This window comes from Ascaphus truei, chromosome 2 (assembly GCF_040206685.1).
Source record: "Ascaphus truei isolate aAscTru1 chromosome 2, aAscTru1.hap1, whole genome shotgun sequence".
Lineage (NCBI taxonomy): Eukaryota > Metazoa > Chordata > Amphibia > Anura > Ascaphidae > Ascaphus > Ascaphus truei.
In genome coordinates this window covers 362537101-362558377 of record NC_134484.1, presented here as the reverse complement: position 1 = coordinate 362558377, position 21277 = coordinate 362537101, and the positions used below count along the sequence as shown (strand labels likewise).

General features: G+C 43.1%; 1 protein-coding gene across 6 annotated transcripts in view; it reads left to right on the top strand.

The window, feature by feature from the left end:
• The window catches only part of THRB (thyroid hormone receptor beta), a 337521-nt gene that overhangs the window by 184567 nt on the left and 131677 nt on the right, over positions 1–21277 (top strand). For 2 of the 6 annotated variants that reach the window (XM_075586959.1, XM_075586957.1), the window contains exon 3: positions 15414–15504. The exons of the other annotated variants lie outside the window; for them this stretch is intronic. The gene's annotated coding sequence lies outside the window, so the exon portion shown is untranslated. The remainder of the gene's footprint in view (positions 1–15413; positions 15505–21277) is intronic. 6 annotated transcript variants of the gene reach the window in all.

Sequence of the window (21277 nt, the reverse complement as noted above, 5' to 3'; positions counted from 1 at the left end):
TGATTTGTAGTCGCTTTACTGTGAAAATAATAACATTTTGTTAACCTGTATAATGAAACATCACTGCTACGTCAAATACATGTTTGGGTTATACGTAGCAACTTCGTTATTTCCTAACAATACAAACGTTTTAGGATTTATGCACGGTTCAACTTGACGGACGATTGAGACGCACTCATTCCTTTTCTTCCTGCGCTGGAACATTCTTTTTAGTACCTGGCATTTACAACGGTACGTCTAGTCAGTGTATTTGTGGGCGCCCAAAAACATGAAAAAAAGTGAAGCATCGGATTCCTCAACTCCCCTTTATATCCAAGCTGCCACACCCAAAGCCCAATAAAACCGAGATCAAAACAGCCACCGCGTTTACGTACAGTTAGAATAACATAATCCGTGCCCGCCCGCGAATGACCCGTATTTACATCCATATGCCACCCAGTATTCAGTCTCACGCCAACCCAAGCCGCAAAGCTAATGGTGTTCCTGTTCCCTACCCAGGCCCCAAGTAGGGCCAACAAACCTCGTCAATTAACTAGCATGTGCTTCAGCTGGCAAGGAATCCTGCCGGTGTGACAATATAATAGCATATATATTGACAAACCACTTAATAACATACATTTGTATGTATATTGTTCAAATCCAACCCCGTGAGCCCAACTTTCAAATAGGCCCTGCCAAATTGCACCAATAGGATGCTACCACAATAAGCCTACTAATTCAAATCCAGACTCATATATATATATATCTATATATATAGATATATATATATATACAGTTCTTGACAAATCACCCAAAAATCTACTCGCCGAACCAAAAAATCTACTTGCCGCCTAGTCCCGCCCCAACCCCGCCCCTAGTCCCGCCCCCAACCCCACCCCTAGTCCCGCCCCACCCCTAGTCCCGCCCCACCCCTAGTCCCGCCCCCAATCTCACTTTAAAATAAAATATATAAATAAAATAAATTTAATAAATTCCTAGTAAGAACAACATTCATTTTTGACATAAGTTTATTTATTGTATTACATGCTACAACAATTAGTCCTTGTTACGTACGTACGTGTGAGTATATGTCGGATCTAGAAAAAAAAAGCCAGATGTGAATGACTAGTTTCCTGAACCCCTTAACCAGTGTCTGGACGTCCCCGCTGCACAATATCTAAAGCAGCAATCCCGCCTGGGATCTTACCTGATCCGCAGTCCCTCAATGTCCAGGTACCCTCATTCCCGCAATGTTATACATTGGAGGGGAGGTGTTCCCTACCTGTCTTCTGGGTTAGGGGGGGTTCCGATGTCTTCCGTGTGAAGCTTGAGTCAGATCTGTAAGAAAGCAGTATAGGTTATTTCGGTGTAGTTTAGGGCAGTTAAGATATATAGGTAAATAAGATATCCAGATCCAGAGTGTGAGACAAACAGACAGAGTGTGGGTGAGAGAGTGTGAGACAGCAGAGAGAGGATGAGAGACAGAGACACAGAGAGGGTGAGAGGCAGAGAGGGTGAGAGGGTGAGAGGCAGAGAGGGTGAGAGGCAGAGAGGGTGAGAGGCAGAGAGGGTGAGAGGCAGGGAGGGTGAGAGGCAGGGAGGGTGAGAGGCAGGGAGGGTGAGAGGCAGAGAGGGTGAGAGGCAGAGAGGGTGAGAGGCAGGGAGGTTGAGAGGCAGGGAGAGAGAGGGGGTGATTGGGTAGGTGGGGTGATTGGGTGGGGTGACGGGGTGATTGGGTGGGGTGAAGGGGGGATTGGGTGGGGTGATTGGGTGGGGTGACGGGGTGATTGGGTGGGGTGATGGGGTGACTGGGTGGGGTGACTGACACTGGGTGATTGGGTGACTGACGGGAGGGTGACTGTGACGGGATCGTGACTGTGACAGGGGAGGGTGACTGTGACAGGAAGTGTGACTGTGACAGGGGAGGGTGACTGACAGGAAGTGTGACTGTGACAGGGTGACTGACAGGGGAGGGTGACAGGGTGACTGACTGTGACAGGGAGGGTGACTGTGACAGGGAGGGTGACTGTGACAGGGGAGGGTGACAGGGGAGGGTGACTGACAAAGTGACTGTGACGGTGACTGACAGGGGAGGGTGACTGTGACAGGGAAGGGTGACTGTGACAGGGGAGGGTGACTGTGACAGGGGAGGGTGACTGTGACAGGGGAGAGTGACAGGGAGGGTGACTGAGATAGGGAGGGTGACTGTGACATGGGAGTGTGACAGGGTAACTGTGACAGGGGAGGGTGACAGGGGAGGGTGAATGTGACAGGGGAGGGTGAATGTGACAGGGGTGGGTGACTGTGACAGGGGAGGGTGACTGTGACAGGGGAGGGTGACTGTGACAGGGGAGGGTTACTGTGACAGGGAGGGTAACTTGACTGTGACAGGGGAGGGTGACAGGGTGACTGTGACAGGGGAGGGTGACAGGGGAGGGTGACAGGGGAGGGTGACAGGGTGACTGTGACAGGGGAGGGTGACAGGGGAGGCTGAATGTGACAGGGGAGGCTGAATGTGACAGGGGTGGGTGACTATGACAGGAGTGGGTGACTGTGACAGGGAAGGGTGACTGTGAAAGGGGAGGGTGACTGTGACAGGGGAGGGTGACTGTGACAGGGGAGGGTGATAGGGTGACTGTGACACGGGAGGGTGACAGGGTGACTGACAGGGAGGGTGACTGTGACAGGGAGGGTAACTTGACTGTGACAGGGGAGGGTGACAGGGTGACTGACAGGGGAGGGTGAATGTGTCAGGGGTGGGTGACTGTGACAGGGGAGGGTGATAGGGGGACTGTGACAGGGGAGGGTGACTGACAAAGTGACTGTGACAGGGTGACTGTGACAGGGAAGGGTGACTGTGACAGGGGAGGGTGACAGGGAGGGTGACTGAGACATGGGAGTGTGACAGGGTGACTGTGACAGGGGAGGGTGACAGGGGAGGGTGAATGTGACAGGGGAGGGTGAGGGAGCGTCGGGAGGCAAAGGACTGCATTGACCCCTCCCGAGGGAAGAAACACCACCAGCCCAACGGCGCCCTCCGCCCTGGCTCGGGCGGGCAGATGCCAAAAGATGGAGGAGCGGGAGGCCGCACTCGCGCCCCCTCCCCTACACACACAAATCTAAGTGTAGGTGCCGGTGGCCGGACGGGACACGCCACGGGGGGCCGGACGGGACACGCCAGGGGGGCCGCATGGGGGACCGCACAGGACACGCCAGGGGGGCCGCATTGGGGGACCGCACAGGACACGCCACGGGGGCCGAGGGGACTCATCATCATCAGCAGCACACAGCACAGCCCCGGAGACACCTCCACACACAGCACAGCGAGGGGACTCACAATCATCAGCACACAGCACACCTCTGCACCTGGCTCTGCAGCGTCCTGGATCTCATCAGTCCACAGTTGCAGAGCAAGAAGAGTTGCAGCAAATCTGTGCTCATCAGCTAAAAGTCCAGGGCTAAGTGGCGCTGCCCCCCTGGACCTGCTCTGCCCCCCATTGCATGCCCGTGCCATGTCTCGGCTGCAGGACTGGTGCGAGTTGAAGGACTTGCCCTCCGAGGCTGGGCTGCTAGGGATTGATCCTCACTCCGGGGTCTACCTGCTGGAGAACACCGACCCGCGCGCCTGGCTCTCCGCCCCCTCCCTGCAGGGTGGTCACCCAAACTACCTGCTGCACCCCCCCCCAGCCACCGCTCACCGGCAGCACCCAGCAGCCAAGGGGAGGGAGTGGGGAGGGGGAGAGAGAGGCTGACCCAGAGCTGCCAGCCGGCCCTCTTCCCCGCGTCAGACCAATCAAGGAGAGAAATTATTTATTTATTTATTTTAAAAAAAAAATTGAAATTTTGGCACGAGCAGGGGAATTAATAGAGCTGCAGCACGGCTCGCCAGCGGCGTAAATCCACTCGCCACGGGCGTGTGGTTATTATTATTTGTCGAACACTGTATATGTATATATATATATATATATATAGAGCTCAACCCCGTTATAACGCGAATCCGCTTATAATGCGATGCAAGCGTGGCTCCCAATTTTCGTATTTATGAATACTTTACAACATGATTATTGGTATCTTGAATACTTTATTGTACAATGCATTCAATTGTACATTATTTCTAACGCGATCCGCTTATAACGCTGTGATTCTTTGTAAAATCTTTGTGGCACCACCTTGAGAAAGGTCCCACTGGGGGACCGAAACGTCGGTTTTTGTGTCTTCTATCAAATATAGAAAATTTATGATTTACTTACCTGCGTGCTGTCCCTTGATGTCGTGTTGCACATATATATATATATATATATATATATATATATATATATATATATATATATATATATATATATATATATATATATATATATTTGAACCCGTTCCGATACTGCAGGTTGACGTCATCAGTCATGAGATCCATTGTCAAGGAGTCCATGGGTCCCTGCGTTTTGGCTTTTTTTAATTAACCCTGGTGGTCAGTACATAGGCACACACCAGCACAATTGAAAATGCGATTGCCGTGCACCAATTCTGCTCCAGAAAAGCAGCTTGTAATGCTTGGTACATCGGCCTTAAAGTGAGCTGCCGTTTTTAGGTGCACTTTCCAGCTGAATGTGAAACGTTTGTCTGCATTGTCTGTGACGTGGCCATTAAATAGAAAGTGCAGCTCTTTATGCCAACGGCAGGAGCTGGCTGATCACAGACAGAATCTAAATGATTACCAGTCATCTTTTCCTTGCATGTTTACATTACGTACACTACCTAATGAGTACATTATGTACCAAATTGAAATGAAAAAATGTACATTTACATTGGGGTTTTTTTTTTTTTACTTTAGGAATGTTTCTCTAATCCATTTACTTTTCCTAGCTCTGTTCTGGCATGTTATTTAAACAGAGGTTTAATTTCTGTGTTTTAAATAGCATTGTCCGTTAATGTGAAAATGTTCCTGCTTTTAAAAAACGTCTTCTATTTGCTTTTCTAGTAACCGTGCCTAATAAAAGTAAATTTCTCATCTTAACCTTTTAAGTGCTGGCGGTACTTGTCACCTGCAGTGTTGGCTCAGCTTATAAACCACAATGACTGTGATTTTCCCATCTATATATCATGCTGTTGGCAAGATTCTGCAGTTTATTATTCGTGGCCTGTAGTTATCTTGAATCATATTGCAAACCCATTATTATGAATGGAAATACATGAATTATGTCACATTTTTAATAATGCCAAGGTATTACAAACTTCCATAAATCATTGTTATGAAAACAGTTTGTATAGATAACATATCAGCAAGCAGAGAAGGTAGGCCTGTGCATGCCCGTAACCTGATTAAGATCAAGTTTCCTTTATCTGGGTTAAGTCTACCTCTTTTTAGCATTGGTGCTCCTATTAAAACCTATTTAATATTGTCTAATAAACTTGCTTTACCTTGCTCAAAAAAGTTGGTTGTTCTTTGAGCAAATACAAATATTACCTAATTAAGTATATTGACCTAATTTAGACAAAATTACAAAAAAAATGTAACTTTCCCATGAAGAAACAGATAATTTGCTTCCCCAGACTGATGGCTTAGTGGAAAGATTTAATAAAACCCTTAAAGGTATGTTTCAGAAGGTAATTGACACAGATGGGAAAAATTGGGACTTTTTTTGCCCTACCTAATGTTCTCCATAAGGCTGGGGCCATGGTGCCTTCGCCCGCGCAGAGGCTGGGAAGTGACCCGCGTGAATTGGGTGCTTTCCCTGGACATGATGGACTGGCCGTGGGGGGGCGTCACGGAGCTGGTTCGCCCTCATTGGGCGAACCGCTCATGTGACCGGCCTGTCGCGCCATGAAATTGGTTTCAACTGATTTCTTGCGCAACGCGCGCCGCTTCCGTGCGCATATGCCACATGGATGCAATCACTGCCTTAAGGCAGTCTGCTCCCTCAGCGTGCAGACGCGTTCGCATGGTCTGCGGCACCATGGCCCCAGCCTTAGAGAAGTACCCCAAACATCTACAGGTTTTTTCCCTTTTGAATTAGTGTATGGACGACATCCTCGGATTACTAGATTTAGCTATAGAGACCTGGGAGCAGGATACGACACCCCATCGTAGTGTGATTGAACATATATCCCAGATGCAGGATCAAATGGCCACTATCATGCCTATAGTCAGGGAACATATACAAAAAGCCCAGAAAGCGCAGAAAAACAGCTATAACCGTAATGCTAGGATCAGTTTGTTTCAACCTGGTGATAGGGTATTAGTGCTGGTTCCTACAGGGGAGAACAAGTTTCTTGCAACGTGGCATGGCCAATATGAAATTATTGAGAAAGTGGGTGTTGTTAATTATAAAGTAAGGCAGCCAGGAAGAAGAAAACCTGAGCAATTGCATCATATAAACTTGTTCAAACCTTGGAAGGATAGGGAAGTCCTGGTTGCTTTAAAGCTCTTAGAACTTCCCACCACTCATCCTGAGGTAAACATACCAGACACTCTGCCTGTACATCAGAAACAAGAAGTCAGTAATTTTGTCAGGAGAAATAGGGATGTTTTATCTGTGACCCCAGGGATAAAGAAATTCATTATACATAACATAATAACAGAACCAGGGAAAAGGGTTAATCTTAAACCCTATAGGATTCCTGAAGCTCCAATGCAGGCTGTAAACATGGAGGTGGAAAAGATGTTAAAACTTGGGATAATCGAAGAATCATATAGTGGGTGGAACAGTCCTATTGTGCTGGTTCCAAAACCTGATGGCACTTTAAGATTCTGCAATGATTATCACAAGTTAAATGGTACTGTATTTCTAAATTTGACTCATACCCAATGCCTAGGGTTGATGAGTTAATAGAAAGGTTGGGCAAAACACCTTACCTGACAACTCTAGACCTAACAAAAGGTTATTGGCAGGTCCCTCTCACTGAACAGGCAAAAGAGAAAACTGCTTTCTCAACACCCAAAGTATACAGTATTACCATTCGGGCTACATTGTGCCCCTGCCACATTCCAGATAATGATGGACAGGATTCTAAAACCCCATACTAGATATGCGGCAGCAGACCTGAATGATGTTATCCACGGTGAAGACTGGGAGTCCCATCTCCCAAAGGCTCAAGCAGTACTTAATTCCATTAAGTTAAGTTTAACTGCTAATCCTCCCAAGTGTATCATTGGCCTGCAGGAGGCAAAGTATTTAGGATATGTAATTGGGAGAGGATTGGTTAAACCACAGGTAGTGAAGGTGGAAGCTATACAAAACTGGCCCCAGCCACTTACCAAGAAACAGGTAAGAGCATTTCTAGGTCTGACGGGTTACTACAGAAGGTTTATCCCAAATTTTGCCACAGTTGCTGCCTCTTTAAGAGACCTAACAAAAGCAAGATCCCAGTTACAGTAAAGTGGTCTCCAGAGGCAGATCAGGCTTTTAAGTAATTGAAAAAGCTCTCTGTGCCCAACTTGTCTTGGTAACCCCAGACTTTTCTAGAGAGTTCGTAGTACAGACAGATGCTTCTGATGTGGGCTTAGGGGCTGTCCTGTCCCAAGAATACCAGGGTGAGGAACTCCCCATTTACTTTTTGAGCAGAAGGTTAAACCCACAAGAAAAGAACTATTCCATAGTAGAAAAGGAATGTCGGGCAATAAAGTGGGCTTTAGAGGCTCTTCGTTATTACCTTTTCGGAAGAAAATTCAGGCTAATTACAGACCATGCTCCTCTTACTTGGATGTCCCAGAAGAAAGAAAAAAACTCAAGGTTGACCAGGTGGTTCCTTAGTTTCCAGCCCTTTAATTTCACTGTGGAACACAGGGCAGGTCTGGAACAGGGAAATGCTGATGAGCTTTCCTGGGTACACGCCTTGATGTGCATGGTCACTCACCCCAGTAGGAATGAGCTGGGGGGGGAGGCTATGTGAGAGGAAAGGTGGTGATGTTGTAGTGGGGAGGTATATACCTCCTGCTTTGGCAAACTATACCTGCCCTACTAAGGGTTAAAGATCCAGGGGGAGGTTCTGCAAGCACAGCCAGGTGCTGATCACCTGACTTTAATTAACAGAGTTTAAGGCCAGGCTTGATCAGTTCTCCCCTCTCCCTTTTTCCAGCTAAGGCTGAGACCTCGGTGTTGACGCTGCACGAGCGCCCGCCAGGCTGGCGGCACGTGCTGCTGAGATCCCCAATCTGTGGGGAGTCGCAGGGGGAAAGACGGGGTGAGTGTGACGTCATCCGGCAGGTTCGCCCTCATTGGCTGAAACGCGGGGGCATGACCAGCGCTACGTCGAGAGTTGTGAGCACAGATTTCCTGTCTTCAGTGAAATCTGTTCGCACAACAAGGTGGGTAGTGGGACCGGCCCCATTGAGGGGCGGTTCTTGTCTCTGCAGTGCCCGCCATAGTGGGCGCAGCAGCGGGGACCTAGCCTGAGAGAGCTGGATGCTACAGACAGGCATTGGCCGGCATTTGGTTTTGTTTATGATATCTGTGTTTTATTGTTTGGTACGTGGGGAAGCCACCCAAAGATAGCTAGAGAATTGCTGTCTAGTTAATGCTCAGATAGAGCTGGGATTTATTTTTGATTCTTTTGTTTGTCTTGATTTTGTCTGCTGTCGTGACAAAGAAAATAAAGCACTTAAACCAGAGCTGGATGGTCCTGTGATTGTGCTTTACCCTAAAATACATTGGGTTTTAAGGATCCCAGGCAAGATCACTTCAGCCAAAAAGAGTATTTTGCACACACTATAATTAAATACCCTTATGGAGTATGCAGCATGGAAAAGAATTGGCCTAACATTTATGGAAAACAAATACAGTCCATTTTACCTGCGCTCTTCCCATTGTGAAGTGTACTGTTTGTAAAGGGAGGAGCGCACTTAATATGTACAGTTTTTGTTTTCCATAAATGTTAGGTCAATTCTTTTCCATGCTGCATACTCCATAAGGGCATTTAATTATAGTGTTACTGATACATTGCGTCATACTGAAGGAGTAGATTTTGGCTCGCCTGGTTTCTGTTTTACTAAACAGTTCCTTGGAGCTGTATGGCTCCTCCCTTTAGGATAGAGTTCCTTACCAAGTCTCCAATTAGCATAAAGGTATTTATACACCTTATTGTCATTCTACACTTCACGCTCAACTGAAGAGTAGGTGAGTGTTTACGGCTGACAGATAGGGTTGCCACGTGGCTTGTCCAAAACTACTGGACACAATGGTAAAAGATGCAACCCCCACACCCCCGAATACATATAAAAAATATCCCCATACCCCCGCATACATGTAAAGAAATACCCCCACACCCTCCGAATACATATAAATAATACCCCCACGCCTCCCGAATAAATATAAAAAATACCCCCACGCCCCTCGAATACATATAAAATATACTCCCACCTCCCCAATACATATCTAAAATACACCCCCACCTCCCCAATACACATACAAAATATACCCACCTCCCCAATACATATCTAAAATACACCCCCACCTCCCCAATACACATACAAAATATACCCACCTCCCCAATACATATCTAAAATACACCCCCACCTCCCCAATACACATACAAAATATACCCACCTCCCCAATACATATACAAAATATACCCACCTCCCCAATACATATACAAACTATACCCACCTCCCCAATACATATACAAACTATACCCACCTCCCCAATACATATACAAAATATACCCACCTCCCCAATAAAATTCAGACTTACCTTGGGGGATGGTGCCTGGTTGGGCTCGGTGCCTGCGGGGGGGCCGGTGGCTGCAGAGAGGAGGGGGGCAGTGGCTGCGGGGGGGGGGGGGGACAGTGGATGCGGAGCGGGGGGGGGGACAGTGAATGTGGGGGGGGGGCGGACAGTCAGTGCAGTTGTCTCTCTCTTCACTTCTCTCTCCCTGTCTGTACCACGCCGAGGTGTCTGCGGCTGCCGCGCGCCGGGTCCTCTGACGTCAGCGCCAGAAGTCACCTGGGCTTCCGGTGTGCGCCGGCGTGAGAGGGTGGCGCGGCGTGCGTCAGCCTCAGACACCTCGGCGTTGGACAGACAGGGAGAGAGAAGCCTGCAGTGGGGGAGAGCTGGGCGTGGTACGGCAACTGCTCTGACCGGCCGCCGGCTCCCCTCGCACCCACCCTGCGCTCAGAGAGAGATAATACCGGACACCTACATGTCCGGAATTACATTTCATTTTAAACCGGACGCAGGGGCAAAATACCGGGCTGTCCGGTTCAAACCCGGACACCTGGCAGCCCTACTGACAGAAAGAAGCGCCAGCTTTTCATTGTACTAAATCACAAATAAGCATACAGTATGCTTCATTTATTTAACCCCTTCAGGGCACTTTCACATACTTCACAATGTTTAGATAGATCTCTAGACCAACAAATAAGGAAATAATACATATTGTCAAACATAAATGTCTTCAGTGCCATAGAGACTTTCTAGACAATGTTATGTTATGACCTTGTTGACCTTTGTGGCAATGAAGAAAACGTCAGGGCATTGAAAGGTTTGAAGCTTGCCCTTGGACAATCTTCATTCCCAAATCATTCAAATATGTGCAGAGGAAAAAAAAAAAAAACATTAAAAAAAAAAACATTAATCTTGAGCGAAACATTTTTGTACACAACGTCACCATACTACAAAGGCCTAGTGCGTACAGGTCAAGGACTCCTCTTCATTCTGAAACATCTTTGGCCCACAATGGCCCAGCCTGTTGATGGAAGATGATGCATTCTGTTGCTTTTTCATCAAGTGCAAATAAGCATTGTATAAATACACCAAATAGACCATTTCGACAGCCTGAAGTGGGTGAAAATAACTTTGGTAAGCTGAGGCCAGCTGTTCCATTATCACAAGCCTTCAGGTTTTATTGCATCCCAGGTGAATGAGAAATGTGTCACATTTACTAATTGACCTGCCCATTTTACAGTAATATCATCGAAAATATATTTCACTAATGTTTTTGTTGCAGTTTATCAATCAATTTCATTGAAAAAAAAGTGAGGGGATTTTTCAGCAATTTCCCACAATATGAAGGAAAAAACTTCCTTTGTATGATTTTAGTAACAATTACACTGGCGACACACTTTATTCGAGCTCGGCTAGTCCCACGAATTCGGGTATACCCGGGTGTATTGAGGTTTGTGACTGTTTTCTGCCCGAGTGCATTGGGTTATTTTCCAGGCAGGGATTGAAGCATTTTATTCCCGCTGGCTGCAATACTGCACAGTATATATATATATACTGCATTACAATTCATGAATTTATGCCATCTGGTAGACACGCGAAGCATTGCAGCCTATTAAATCCTAATCATTATCATTTAACAGATCAGCCGCCCGTCAGCCAGGCATGAACCCAGGCTGGGAAGGCAAACGCAACGGGGCTTGTCAGAGGTGAGGAGCGGCACATTCCAGGTATCTGCCAGGTACATACTGGGTATTTGCTCGAATAAAGTGTGTCGGTGCAGTAGCATTAAGTGTAAGGCTGCGCTTATGGCGATGGCGACAGTGATGCGACGTCGCGTCAAAACAAATGCGTTGCCACCGTCGCGTGCGCTTATAGTAAGCACGACGCGACAGCTTGGTTGCGATCGCTGGAAGTCATCTCAATTTGATTTTTCCGGTGACCGTCGCCGACACTATAAGTGTAGCCTAACCTCATTCATTGAAGTGGAGACTTTATCATTCCATTTTTTTGGGACCATAACTCCAAATTCTCACTGGTGTCATAATTAATTTGTTTGCTGTGCTATATTATGATTTAATTCATTTGCAGTTGTGTATCCCAAAGACTAAAAAAAAAAAATCTAAACAGTGGGGTGTATTCATTAAACTGCAAAATTACAGATCAGGGGCACTTATGCACACAAACATCCATTGACTTCAGTTGGAGTTTGTATGTACAGTAATAGTGTCCTGATCAGTACCAATGCAGTTTAATGAAATAAATAACCCCCAGTGTTTCCACTAAAATATAAATAGTTAAAAAGTGGAAGGTTAAAACCTGGATTTGTTGATTTTGAGGCGCAATTCTGGTCCAGATTTTCCATCCCCACAGATTGAACTGGATTATTACCTATATGTATCCTAGCATTTCTCCACTCCATGGCCTGGAGGGAGGATAAATAATCAGCGAACCCGAGGGCAAACATGTTGTCCTGCGAAGCCTCCCCACAATGCGGAAGAGCCTAGCTGCTCTGTTATCCATTGCCACAATCTCTTCTAACAGGATCTCTGATTTACGAGTGATGGGTGACTGATATTTTACAATATGGTTTACCTCCACCATGCGCCACTCCTTAACCCAGTGTGGTGGTATGAACAGGGTGAGTGTTCGGGTTCCCTGAATCCGGGACCCAGGAACACTCACTTTCTGGGTTGTTCTGATCCACGTGACCAAAACAACGTAAGCGACTCACATAGTAACAGAAAAAAGTAATTTCCTGTTCCCGATAGGATTGTATCTAATATATATATATATATATAACAGGAAATTACTTTTTTCTGTCACTATGTGATAAATATATTAAAGTCAGTGTAGTAGAAAGGAATACACTACTCATCCATAAAAAAGTTAGAACATCAAATTTGGAGGATATTCATGAAACATTGGAGGATCATTTTAAGTGACCCAGTTTTGGGTCCCCATCTTCCGGCTAGTGTTATATTCAAGAAATCTAAAAATATGTTATCCCCAAGTGACATCTTTCCAAAGAATGATCCAGGAGAGGTTTGTGAATGTAGTTCATCACTGTGGCTTACAAGCAAGGCTATGGGCAACTTCCCGTGTGGAAAGTGTCAGGCTTGCAAAATGTTGCATAGTGAAAGAAAAGCATTTAAATCTAAACATAATGGTGAACTTTTTAATATCAAGCAATGTATATGCTCGGGTGCCCACGCGGCTTCCAATGTATTGGTAGAACCAAAAGACAGCCGAGAAGGCGTATTTGGGAGCAATATAAAGATTGGTTTTGAACAAAACAGTGTATCCCACCACTTCAAAATTCATCAGAATAAAGACCCTTCCCTTTTGCGTTTATAAGGGCATCAATTTGGTACCTGGAGAGGTGGTGACAGGGTCAAAACGTTAACGTTTTTGGTTCTTTAGATTGAGGACAATAATCCCTGATAGATTGAATGAGGAAGATATAGTTTCCCTTTATTGATTGCATTTTGAGTCCCTTGCTTATGTGGTATTTTTTTCTGTGTGCACACACAAGCAATGGATTCTTATCACTGTAGGTGAAAATAGTTACAATATGATCCGTTATTGGACACACATTATTTCATGTGGCCTCTTACCAACCAGGGCCATATGAGCTATTCGGGTAATTTGTGATGGTTCTTTTCTGTCTGGATTTCCAATTGGTTTTGTACTGTATTTCTATTATAGGGCACCAGTAGGTATCATGTTTAGCCTGGTTCCTATTTCAAATGTATATGTCAGTAGTGGTTGGTGTATTACTGGCCACCGCAAGGAGACATATTCCAATTCTTTAGACCAACATTAGGAGCTTTTATAAATATACCCTTTTCAGCTAATTTAATATCTCTTCCTTTCACATAAACATGCATAGGTTTTGTGGAGTAAGTAATTATACAGATTCAATTGTGTGGTTAATCTGTAACTAATAATATATGCTTTTACTGATATAGCTACAAAAGATTTTGAGTTTTTAATATGTCACTTAACTTAATTGTTTATGAATATATTTGCACAGATTGTGAGCTGATGGTTGTGTTTTATATTACCATTACAATATGTACAGTGATGTTTGTTATTGTTAACATACCACCCTGTCTCCTTTCACCTGCTTATGAAACTGTATCACCCTCAGCTCAACGATTTAATCAGTAATTAAGAGTGACCAATTCTATGGTGGGGTGTTGAGGTTATTATTCAAACCCTGATGAAGTGGCATGATGTAACGCCACAAAACGCGTAGGAGTATTCTATTTTTACCTCACTATTGTAACAATTGTTGCACACACTATCTATGCTTGTCCTGTGACAGTGCTAGCATCCTGGGATCACTACATTTCGGTGAATACTCAGCTGAGGACTTATTCAGCCGGTGATCCCATCCGATAAAGCTATCCATATGGTAGAAAAGACGTCACTCAGGTGCACTAGTGCCCAGGACCCTGGTATTCACCAGTTACCCCATGAACAGAAGAAACTTTCCAGTGGTTGCCACGTCTGACTTTCCACACATAGCAGCTGATCTAGATGGAAGTCACGGACCGGGGGACTCTGGAGCTTACTGCGGACAGGCTGAGTGCTATTGTCAAAAGCGCATTTTATTGTATTTGTTGTACGTGCAATACTATCTTTTTGTACTGCCAATATAATTCCTATGTTTGTGCGCTCTCCTTTTTCTGTTTTTCATATATTTCTGTTGCAGAGCCAAATGTTTTTGAGATGCAGCAAACCAGGAGTGGACTTTTTTATGCACCTTCATTTGCACTTGAAGTGATATTTATTTGAGTATTTTATTTGGTTATTTTCACTTTTGTTCACATTGTGATCACTCACAATCAGCTAAGCTGATATTTATTCCTGCTGTTCATCATATTGAATCGTCACGTACTGTATTTAGGTAGTTACACATTAGATACGTTTATCTTTTACAGTTTCACAGTCGCATCCAGATTAGTGCCACATTTCTGTTTCATACTGTGTTTGTGTGTTTGTGTGTGTGTGTGTGTTATATGGTTTTGAAGCAAAAGGTGGTGCTGTGTGCTCATCTGCATGTAATTTCCCAGAATCCCTTGCTGCAGTGGAAGTGCTGTGTGCTGGCTGATAATGGTTAAAGGTGGGGTTGCAGACCTGCCTAAGACATACAGAGCATACAGAGCATACAGTAATATTTCCATTTTCTATATGCTTTGCTGTGGAGGGTTTTTGTCACTTTTTTTACCCACCATAACTTAACTATGTATGTATTTGTGTGTGTGACGTCGAGAGCAAGAATAGAGTGACAAATCACAGTCTTATTTTGATTTACTCTCAGTGCTCCTTTTGCACTTTGCACAGTGTTCTTGATTTGCCTGGCTGAGCGCTGGTGCTGTTGTTGCAGTGGAACTGGCAGTGGTACCAATGGGGCAACTCACTCTTGTAATGGAATGGCAGTGTCTGCTGGTGTCAGTGGCCTGACATGATCCCATGATACAACCTTGAAGATACCTCTTAATCGTGGTCACTTTGAAAATCCAATTTGCAACATAAGCAAAAAATACAGGAGCAGCCCAAGTTCTTAGAGTGTGAGATCATTGTTTGGGACGGGAGCACAATGTTCCACAAACACACATTAGAGGCCCTCGATCAAACAACTACAGGACCTCAGAGTAAATAAATTAAAACTATTAAGGGTGGAGTTGTTGTTTTAGCAGGGGTTTTTTTGCGTAAAGACAAGAAAAAATAAAATTGGCCCTTTATAACTCTCAGTACTGTTTGGTTTCTTAGAATTCTCGACACAGACACAGAAACCGTACATGAGAAGAGGCCAGGCAGGCCCCACACCAGCCGAGGGCGTCAACTAGACACACAGAGACGGGTCAGTTCAGTCAGTCACAGGTTAACGGTTAAGCTACAATTTGTTTTTTTTTATAAAAAATAATGTATAAATGTTTGACCTATAGTTAAAGGCAAAGTTAATCATCTTTGCTGAATCTAAAGCAGAATTGCCTTCATTTGTGAGCAGGGCCAAGCTTACCTAGTGTATCAGTGTATTTTAATGTTAATTCTATTGTCTGCACGACACAAACACATAATATATTGGAGCATTCTATTTAATGATAATAAATACCTGGGTGCATGGCTTACCTCCTATATAATATTTAGCTGAATGTTTGATAAGGTGGCACCTGAAACCTATGTCAAATGTAAAGCAGCATGCGAGCCTACTTGTTTTTGTTCCTCCTTGTAGAATCCAAACCATGGGGAGAATGGGGGCACTCATTCTATAGATCAAGGGTGCTCAACTCCAGTACTCAAGCCCTCCCCCCCCCCCCCCTTGAGGATTGGAGTGGAGCGCCCCGGCTATAGATGTAAATTTAATTGTTTATTCCTTTCGCTGCATTGTTTGATTATATTAATTGAAAGCTTGAAATCTGATGTATTCTTCATCTTTGCTGATCAAATATATATTTTAAAGGAGCTTTTCCTTTAAATATATAGGTTTCTTACATAGAAACAGCCCTTTTACAGGTTTGTATCTTGGGAAACAGGGCGTCTCCAGGGAGGAAATGAACACGTCTCAGCTCTGGAGAACCCCTTCTTCTTACCTAGTCCAAATATATATTTAGTCATTGGTATAGTAGTTTACACTCACGGTTTCCAAAGAAGGCAGATGCTTGTCCCATAGATGAAGTATAGACATAAAGTGTATAGACATATAACAGTAACAGTAACCAGGGTAATCCTGATGACAAAAGGGACAGCACACCGCAGATAGACTCAAAAATATATATATATTTATATATCCCAAGCGAAAATGCCGCTTTAAACACCTGATAAAGAACAGATTTCTAATGTTTGCCATAAGGAGGCATGCATTCTGTAAACTTCCACTAGATGTCAGCAGGACCAGATTGCATGTTTACTTGTCTCTTGTTCTCAAACCGGAGGATGTTAAAGCTGCCTCCATGACCCCCCTTTATCCCCCCCATGTTCCCTGACACGTATACGAGTTTAACTCCAGTAATTTTTGTATCTTGAGATATATGTATGTATGTGTATATGTATGTGTATATGTATGTATGTATATGTGTATATATATGTGTATATATATATATATATATATATATATATATATATATATATATATGTCAAACAAAGAAAAAACTGCACCCCTCAGGTAATGTCTCCCTCAACTGATCATCCCACAGTTGGCAAATGAGTATACTCATTACATGCTTTTAAATGTTTATTTTCATATTACACTAGGATCGGGCGCTTTCTTTTTTGTCGTTCTATATATATATATATGTGTATATGTAGAGGTATCAGTACCGTGTTAGCCGAGCTTCAATAATCAAAAAATAAATAGATGATACCGTTCTGTGGCTAACGAAATGCTTTTATTTGTGCGAGCTTTCGAGATACACTGATCTCTTCTTCCAGCGATGTTACAATGAATGAAGCAAGCAAAGGGTATACTTAAAAACGATGTCTCTTGGAATGGTATCTGTGCTTGTCCCTCCCCGTGTGTGGATGTGATTTATGGCTAGAGGTGTTAAATGGTTCCTGAAAGGTAGTGATGTAAGAGTGTGTGTGTGTATCTGTGTGAATATAAATGAATGGAGAGCCCACAGTGTATACAGTGCTATACAAAAGGTGTGTGTGGAGTGGGAGTTAAAATAAATGGTGTGGGTAAGTGTGGAAATGTGAGAGATTGTAGCATAACTAAAAGTGTGTGTAGATACTATGTGGTCCCTATTGGTGTATAGGGATGGAAAAACAAGGAGTATTAGCATGTGTAAGAGACAGCTGTCTGTGCATACATATAGCACAGTATGTACAGTATGTACAGACAAGGCCTTTAGCGCTCATGGGAAGAGAGTTCACTTGAGTCAGTAATGACTCATAAAATTTCAATCCCTGTTTAGGCCACCGCTAAGTGTCCCGAACAGTTGCATAAATTTGTATTCATGCAACCGTCTCTCTTTCGGTCTCTTTCGGTGTTTTAAGATTACCTTTGAGTTTGGCAACCCTCAGATCGTTCATCTTATGGCCAGAGTCAGAGAAATGTTTGCCGACAGGACCGTCTCTTGTTCCGTGTGTGATGCAGGTTCATTCTCTTGTTTAGCCCCTGCCCCGTCTCACCTATGTAGTAGCAGCCCCCTGGGCATTTCATGCACACGACATTGCTGGAGGAACAGGTGAACCTTCCTCTGATTTTGTATTCCCGATTCCTGTGTGGTATTTGTATTGTGTCCGGTGTGTGGGAAGGGATAAGCACAGATAACATTCCAAGAGACACTGTTTTTAAGTATACCCTTTGCTTGCTTCATTCATTGTAACATCGCCGGAAGAAGAGATCAGTGCATCTCGAAAGCTCGCACAAATAAAAGCATTTCGTTAGCCACAGAACGGTATCATCTATTTCTTTTTTTATTTTAGATATATATGTGTGTGTGTGTGTGTATAATAAATGTAACATTCGGCGCAAGATAGAAAAGACTGAAAATGAAAGAAACCTAGTGAGTGAGGGACTGAAGTGTAGAAATATGGTTAGTCCTGGAAGCAATAGAAATGTCCAATGATCTGTAACATCAAAGAGTATAGCACTTGAAAAGTTACTGTTCACTTAGTGACAGTGTGTGATAAGGATGTGTAGGAAAGTTCTCTTCTGAGTGTGCTGGTTGGGACTTAGCATCTCAGAGTTGCAGCCTCTGTAGCCCCCTGAAACGTTACCTTTGGTAATCAATCATGCTACTCACAGCTGATGGTAAATGTGTGTCTCTCCATTGGGAAAACTTGTATTCTTTACGTCCAACTGCACTGTGCCTCTGGACTCCACTTTTGGTCCTCAGAAGGTTTTAGGGGCTTTAGGTGGTTAAGACAGGCATGCACATTTCTTCCGTGTTGCTCCATCTCTGCTTCTCCGCATCACCGCCTCACCATTAGATCAGCAGTCGCTTACAGTGCTGCTCAGTCTCGGCGTCTCCGCACCACAACTTCTCCATTCAGTCCGCAGTCACCTCCCACAGTGGGTCACGTTCCTGCTCACAGCTGATGGTGACTTCACCTGTCTGCAGTGGATTCTCTATGGGAGTGTATGCAAATTGTATACAGGGCAGGATCAGTAAGTAAAAAGATGCACACTCAGGTTCCTTTTCAAAGATGTCTTGCATAAAATAACCTTTTCAAGTATACAGCAACATATAGTTAGGCTCTCAAAACCCTACGCATTTCGTCCTAGTGGACTTCATCAGGGGTATAATGAACTAGTGTTAGCACCTTATATTTATACTGTACCTGCAGTTTTACCCTGATTGCTTGATTGTCATTTTCAGTGTCCAATCAGATTTGTTCCATTCGGACCAATAGTAATGCAACAGGGCAGATACTGCACAGGGAGAAATATATACCTATAGCTTCTTATAGGATATTTAATATAATACAAAAGCAAAGACTGTTTTAATAATAAAAAGACCTAAAAATATACTTAGTAAGTATTATACAAATATGGTTGAGCTTATGCACATTGATCAACAATACCATAAATATCTTATTCAGCATGGAGAAATAAACACACGGAAACAAACATGTATAAGCAGAAGATAATATTGTATATAAATGCAATCAAGGTATAAAAACTGTTGCAGAATATAAGAATAAATGACAGCCCTATATGGAGTCAAGGAGACACGTGTCAATCTTGGAGAAAGGCTCCCAGATCTATATCTATATTATGTCGATACAGGACTAAAGTTTTCAGTGTATGGATCCATTTTGTCTTCCGTTTAGAAATTTGATTGACATTGTCTCCTCCTCCAGTTGGGTTCCAGAACATCAATACTGATACATTTAATCGCTGACGGGTTTTGATTGTGACATTCTTTAAAGTGTCTTGATAAATTATGCTGCAGAAATCCTTTCTGAATATTTGTGATATGTTCAGCAAATCTTAATTTGAGTTTTCTGGCCTTCTGACCAATATATTGTTTGGAACACGGACATTGTATAAGATATACTGCATTTTGTGATTCACAATTAATACATTTCTTGATATTGTATTCTTTCTTAGTATGTGTAGAAGAGAACCGTTTCACCTGCTTAACCTCTTGAGGGTTAAGTTTGCATATTTTGCATTTGAGGCATTTATAGAAACCCTTAACATGAAGAAATGTTTGAGATAGATTGTCTTTGATGGATTTGAGATAACTAGGAGCAATGGCTTTTTAAAGTGATTTGGCTTTAGTAAATAATAGTCTGGGATTGGGTGGAAGGTATGGATATAGAATTGGATCTTTCAAAACTAAATGCCAATGTTTATTGATTATACGTTTGATTTTGGCTGACAATGGGTTATACTGGGTTATAAAAGATACATTTATAGCAATAGTTTGGTTTTGGGAGCTTATCACTCGTTTCTAAGTTTTTACTTTTAATATATCTTTTCTATTTAAATTCACAGATTTAGAGTAAGCATCTTTTAACATGCATGACTTGTAAAGTTTAGATTTAAATTTGTCTAAGGCTACCGTAGCTTGTTCTTGAAAAATGTGTTGCTCCGAGCAATTGCATTTTAAAAGTCTCACTTCCCCAAAAGGTATATTATAACCATTGATGATAATGATTGCTTTCTGCCTCAATATAATTGAGGCAGCTTACCGGTTTATGGTATGTTTTGGTGCATATACTTCCATTGTTAATGTAAATTAGTAGGTCCAGAAATTCCAGTTCAGTGGTGCAATGTTTGTGGGTAAATTTTAAATTATAAGTGTTGTGATTGATAAGTTCCAAAAAGAGTTCTAAAGTGTTGTGATCCCCACACCATATCATTATAATATCATCTACAGTATGTAGTGTTTATAGAGCACCAGATTTGCGCCAAACTCATTGTTTGCCTTGATGTGTTGTTCCTCCCATAATCCCATTATGAAATTGGCATAGCTCGACGCAAATCTGGTGCCCACTTTATTTTTCTGATTTTGAGTGCTGGGTACCCCCTCCCCCCCGCCCCATTTCTTGTTCTATATTGTCCTTTGGGAGGAAATAGGGTCCCTCAAGGTTCCGGTGCACCATTGTTTTATTTTATTCCCGCATATTTTTAGTGTGCTGTTTAAACCATATACTTTCAGTGAAAATGTGATTCTCAACAGGTAAAATAACCATAACAAATGACCTTGCGTCAAATAGAACAAATTCCAATATTAGGGGGAGAAATATACATATGTGATTTTGTGATCTTAATTCAGATATGAAAAGGTTAATCAAAGATATAACTCCACCCAAAAAGATCTTTATTTGAATGCAAAGTCATTTATTATGGTTATTTTACCTGTTGTGAATAACATTATTATCACTGTTTTAAATAGATGATTATGTCCAATAGACAGTAGCCTAATAAATATTGTTCTGCTAATAATTTGAGAAAAGAGCCTTTATTTTTCTTTTTGTTCACATTCTATTTTGGATTTGGTTTTGTCCATTTTAGAGGCTGCAAATTTCTCTAATTATCAGATTTCCTAAACTTCTTTGCCGATTTGTATTGGTATTTTTAGTGCTTTCTTGTTTTGTACTGGGACATCATAATTGTTTATATTTTCACATTCACCCATTAGCACATCTACTTTATATTAATAATGTTTTTCACATTT